Below are 6,167 nucleotides of genomic sequence, written 5' to 3'. Positions count from 1 at the left end.
ATGGATATGCTTCAAGAGGATTTTGGACACATTTTGCTCTTTGGAAAGAATGACAGGATGTTTTTCCGCTTCGGGCATGGCAGCCCTACTAAGCCTTCCTCCCACCCGCAACAATCCGTCCTCCAGCACTGGATCTAGCTTGTAGAGATCGCTGTTTTGTTTGACAGATCCTCCATTTTTTAAAACGGCAATCTCATCAGAAAACTTCTCTTGTTGGAAAAAAACTTTCTGCCCTCTCAAGGTCACTTGTTGTCAGTGACTGTCCACAAAGAGACAATCTTTTCCTTTGCATCTTGGCATAAAGGTAGTTGTTTCTTTGGCTTCCATTGTCCTGACCAATGTTTTCACAGGATTCAACAATCTTTCTCCCTTGGGACAAGGTTAGAAGCACATCTCTAAGTCTGAGCATCCATGCCACAGACATTCTGAGCTTCTTAAAATCTGAAAAGTGACTTAAAAACACCTTTGTTGCATTCAGTGGACTGTGGGAAACAAAGGCATTCACCAGTGGGTCTTTCTTCACCTCAGGGTCATCCCCAAGAACCAAAGGTTGTTCAATGATTGTTTTAGGCCATTCCACTTCGCCCCTGAAGAGAAATTCTGGTCCCTTCAGCCACCGATCGCATGCAAGGAATTCTTCAGCACTTAGACCTCTGGATGCCTCATCTGCTGGATTCAGTCTTGTGCCAATATGTCTCCACTGTTTAACATCTGTTTCATTTCTAATAACAGCCACCCTGTTGGCCACAAACGTGTGAAACCTCCTGGTCTCATTTCCAATATACTTTAAAACAGTTGTACTGTCTGTCCAGAATACTGATGGGTGTAGATCCAGCTGTAGTTCCCTCTTCAGCATCCTGTCCAACCGGGCAGCCAAGACAGCAGCAGTCAACTCCAGACGAGGGATTGTTGTTTGCTTTAAAGGAGCAACCCTGGCCTTGCCCAAGATAAAGGCAATGCTGACATTGTTTCTCTCATTCTCCATCCTGAGGTATGATGCCGTTCCATAGCCATACTCACTAGCATCAGAAAAGTGATGCAACTGCAGGTGAGTAGATGTTCCAAAATCCTTTGGCTTGATGCACCGGTCCACTGTGAGCTCAGCGATAAGATGGAGATTAGCCAGCCATTTGGACCACTGCTCCGAGAAGACACGAGGTATGTAGGCATCCCAGCCGATGTTCAGCCTGCACATCTCCTGCAGCATCCTTTTCACCGGTAAAGTAAATGGTGCCAGAAAACCGAAAGGGTCATAGATAGACGACACCACAGACAATATGCCACGTCTTGTATGTGGACGCTCTTCCGTGGCCATCCTAAAGGTCAGAACGTCTGTGTCTATGCACCAATGAAGACCAAGAGCTGTTTCAACAGTGCTCGCCCTTTGATCCAGATTAAGCCCCCTTGTGGTCTTAGAACGCTGTGGCTCGGGAATACTGGCCAAGACTTCACTGCTGTTGCTCGTCCACTTCAACAGTTGGAATCCCCCCTTCACACAAGCTTCAGTCAATTCATGCACCATTTTTATGGCCTTGGCCTCCGATGACACAGACTTGAGACAATCATCCATGTAAAAATTTTGGAGTATTGTGTTCAGAACACTGGGTTCCAAATTATTTCTATAGTCTTGCACAATTCTCCTCAGTGCGTAGTTTGCACAACTGGGTGAAGACACAGCTCCAAAGAGATGAACTCTCATCCTGTATTGCATGGGAACCTTTCTTGTATTGCCATCAGGATACCACAAGAAGCTTAAAAAGTCTGTATGCTCTGGAGACAACCGCACCTGATGGAACATGGCTTGGATGTCCGCCATCAGCGCTACACGTTCCTGTCTGAACCTGATAAGTACGCCAAGTAAGGTGCTTGTGAGGTAAGGGCCCTGCAGCAGCTGCGAATTCAATGACTTTCCTTTAAACACAGCAGCACAGTCAAAAACAACTCTAAGGGTTTTCTTTTTCGGATGGTACACCCCATGATGGGGAATGTACCACACCTTGCCGTCGGCTCGCTTCAACTGCTGATGTGGTACAAGCTCTGCACAACCCTTTTCAATAACTTCAGAGAGGAAAGCAGTGTACTCTTGATGATAATCTTTGTTCCTCTTAAACTTCCTGTGAAGGCTTAGAAGACGCTGCTCTGCGATGCTGTAATTATTTGGCATAGTAACATCTTCAGCCTTAAAAGGCAAGTCAAAGCAGTAGTGTCCTTCATCAATCTGAATTGAAGACTCCATTATTTGTATGAACCTTTGATCATCTCTGGAAAGGCACACATCATCTGATTTCTCATTGAAATCCTGATTGTATTGGGCAACCAATAAGTCCTGTAACTTGGCAACTGAAATCCTATTAGCAGTGACAGCAGGATGGCCAAAATTACTTTTGCGCGGTTCACCACCTCTCAGCGGACCATTCACAACCCACCCCAGTAAAGTCCTGACAGCATATGGTCCTTCACCTTGACTATTTATTATTTCCCATGGTTCCATAAGCTTCGGCACATTTGTGCCTATCAGCAATTCCACCTCTGCCTCAAGACTGGGAATTTTAATGCTGTCAAGGTATTTCCATCCCTCCAAGTCCTGTTGAGTGGGAATGTTATTTCTGCTCACAGGCATGGTCCTCTGAGTATAGACTTCAGGTAAGTCCAGGAAGTTTTCTTCATCCAAGCCAGAAACCTCAAGATCACTAAGCAAGAATGTGTCTACAAGCCTCTCTCGGCCAAGGGTACGAAGAAGAATGCTAGTCTTCACTCCTGAAAGATTCAGTTTTCTCATGAGATGTTGGGTACAGAAAGAAGCTGAACTTCCAGGGTCTAGAAAAGCATAGGTGTTAACAATCATGCTCCCGGACTCCCGGCCTTCACCTGTACAGGCACAATAGAGAGAACATAGTCATCACTTCCGGCCCCAGTATGGCCACATGTCTCCAATGACACAAGTGCATTATTGACTGACACTTCCTGTGTTTTAGGTCCAATATGTAGGACAGTCGGATGTTTGTGTTTGCATATATCACATGTCAAAGGCTTGTTACATTCCCTGCTGATATGACCTCTCCTCAGACAGCTAAAACACACTTTGCCTACTTTCAAAGCATCCATTTTCTCCCTGTGTGTCATCTCATCAAGCTGTGAACATTTCTCCACTGAATGCTGGCTCCTACACACACAGCACAACTCTTCGTTGCTCCTCTGTGAAGGTGGTCCCTTGTGTTGTTGGTGCCAAGCTGATGATGTAGTTGGTCCCACAGCAGTATTAATGGCAGCAACAGTAGCTTGGCCTCTTCCAGTATATCTGCTCTTGAGTTTAGAGGAAGGGTCTGGTTGCATACCCTATAGGTCCCCAAAGAGAGGATCAGACAGAATCTTTACCTGACGTTCAATGAAGGCCACAAAATCTGGGAACATAGCTCGTAACCACGGCGCTCCTGTAGCTCCCAGGCGACGACCTCCATTTTCCTCGTTTATATGGCTTTCATCATTATCAGGCAAGATTGGATGGCACGTTCATCTCCTCCATATGCTGTAAGTCTTCCATGACATTGCAACAGTCCCTTAAAAAGATTGAAAAAGACTGCAAAGCATTAATGTCATCTGCCTTCATCATTAGCCACTCCATAGCTTTCTCCATATAAGCTACAGCAATTTTCATTTCATTTCCAAAATATTCTTTCAAAAGATTCTTTGCTCTCTCATAGCCATGACCAGGAGCCATGTTATAGCAACTCCGAACCAGTTCTCTTGGCTGCCCTTTAGTATATTGTTCAAGGTAATACAGACATTCTTGTTTATCTGTAGTCTTCTTTTCAATAGCTTGCTCAAAAGCTCTAGTAAACGCAGCATATTTAAGTGGATCACCATCAAACTCTGGGATAGCTCGTGGAGGAAGAGAGGCTAAGGCTTGATTTTGAGCCAGCTGAGCAGTAATGTTAGTTTGCTGTTGCACAAGGTTGTACAGAATAGAATGGTCACCATTGTCAAAAGAGGAATGATGATGAGACTGGGATTGCATACATGTACTCCCTTGTGAGATCAGCGGCTGAAATTCTGCTGTTGAAGCGTTGGTGAGTCCAGGTCCGCTTCCCTGCACTTCAGACTCACGCATACGAGTAGGTTGACTACCTTGTGAGATAAACGGTTGAAAACCTGCTGGTGCAGCTTTGGTAGGTCTAGGTCCAAGGACGTCCCCCCCTTCCGACCTGTGAGAAGATGGTACATATGACACTGACGACAAAGGGTTACTAGACCTTACTGAAGACTGGGCTTGTAGACTGTGCGGCCTCTCTTTAGGCCGTAAGCCATGGCAGAGAATTGTCCTGGTGGAAAGAGACAGTTTTAGGAATTTGCAAAACAGGATCTGTGTTCAAATGACTTAATGTTTGTGATTTCAAGTGAGCATGAAGATAGGCATTCATGGCATCTTCTCCATTTTCCTCCTCATACTCATCCACATCTTCCCCACCGCATGCATTTTCGAACACAGACAATTTAGCTGTAGCCACAGCCAACTTGGTGTCAACCTCTAGTTGTTCCCTTTTCCTTTTCAGCTTTGCCTTTTCAATTTGAAGGGCTTCTTCTTCAGCGTCAATGTCATGCATTTTTTTCAAAGCAGCTGCAGACTGTAAAAGTGCAGCCCTTTCAGCCTTTGCCTTTAAACGTGCAGAAATAACACTGGAAGTCTTTGAATAGATGGAAGAATGACCTCTATGTGTTGACCCTTTACTTGAAACATTGGAAATACTATCGTCAGGCTTTATGTCATTATTTATTATAGACAGCACATCAATATTCTCATTGTCCTTTTTTGCATCAGCCAACCACTGCTTCACATCATTCCAACTTTTTCTTCATTGTTTTCTTTACGAGCCAGTTTTTGTGCTTGTCGTATTCAGAGTCTGGCATAGGCATTTCCACAAAGCAGTTTAGTTCTACAGGCCCTTGCACAGTATGGTATATTTGCTTAGACATTTCTTCACATCAGACACAGTTTGAAAGGTTATTTTTCCGGAAAAAATCTCATTAATCCTTTGCTTGATTTTATTAGCTTGCATAAATTGGGATTTCCGTTTTTTTTGCAGATTTTCAAACAGAATTGCGCATCCTTTAACGGTTAACTTTCTTGTGCGCTTCCCCAAATCATTAACAAGAGGACTGGACTTATCAGGAATATCATTTTCGTCTACAGCCACAGAAGCAGTCTTGGACTTGTCGGACAAGTTTTCTTCCTCTGCACTCATCTTTGTGCGTTAAGCGCGTCAGTTCAAAGTGCTCAATGAAACGGCACAATTACATTAGGGAAGCCGCCAACAGCACTTTAAAATATTCCGAGCGTCGGAATTTCTTTCAATTAACAGCAATTAAAATATGCTAATTATATGAAGCAACAGCACTGGAACAGTCTTTCATTTCAACTTCGTGAGTCCACGTTTTTCCTTTCCAATCCTATCGACAATGATATATGAAAGCGTACCCACCAGATTTCCGTGGTTGCGGTCTGCGCTGGATGACATAAGGACTTACAGGTGTTTTTCAATTAAGGCTTCCAGGCTCCGCGACAAGTAAACAATCCAACGAAACAGGCAATCCTTTCCATATCCAAACGATCCGGACGCTCCTGTCCAGTTCAGAAGCGTATCCAGACGAAGAGGAATAGTTTCTTACGTTTGTGGAGGCTATCCTATAAGCCTCGGTATGATGCATGGTGCTCTCAACGCGTAGCAAAAAGATCTTCAGTCCACATTGATTGTCTTTGGGTGGTGTTCCCGTTTATTTAAATAAAAAAAAAAGGTCACTTCACATAAAATAGTATTTCACCTGTGCGATATGATATGTTGTGCGTGTTCACGGCTACGGTAAGAACCGTGTGTTCCCCGCCATCCACACCTTTTCTCATTGTTACCGCACCTGTAAATATACCTTCTTCCCAGTGACGTACCACACCCAGTGCAATACTCCCCCAAGTGGCTAAAAATAATAACTAAATCAACCTAATCAAATAAGGTGGAAACAAATGGCTCCTACAGTGCTAATTGCCGGACGGAGCCACGGTACCTCTGCAAAAAAAAACTTGGGAAGGAACTTGTTTTGGTGAAACATGTGTACGTTCAATGGTTGTTTTAGTCGTGCAACAGAAAACTCAGATTGGACAGATAGTCTAGCTAGCT

Source organism: Etheostoma spectabile, chromosome 19 (genome assembly GCF_008692095.1).
Source record: "Etheostoma spectabile isolate EspeVRDwgs_2016 chromosome 19, UIUC_Espe_1.0, whole genome shotgun sequence".
NCBI classification, from domain to species: domain Eukaryota; kingdom Metazoa; phylum Chordata; class Actinopteri; order Perciformes; family Percidae; genus Etheostoma; species Etheostoma spectabile.
The sequence above is the reverse complement of the archived record's forward strand: the minus strand, read 5'-3'. Positions refer to the sequence as shown.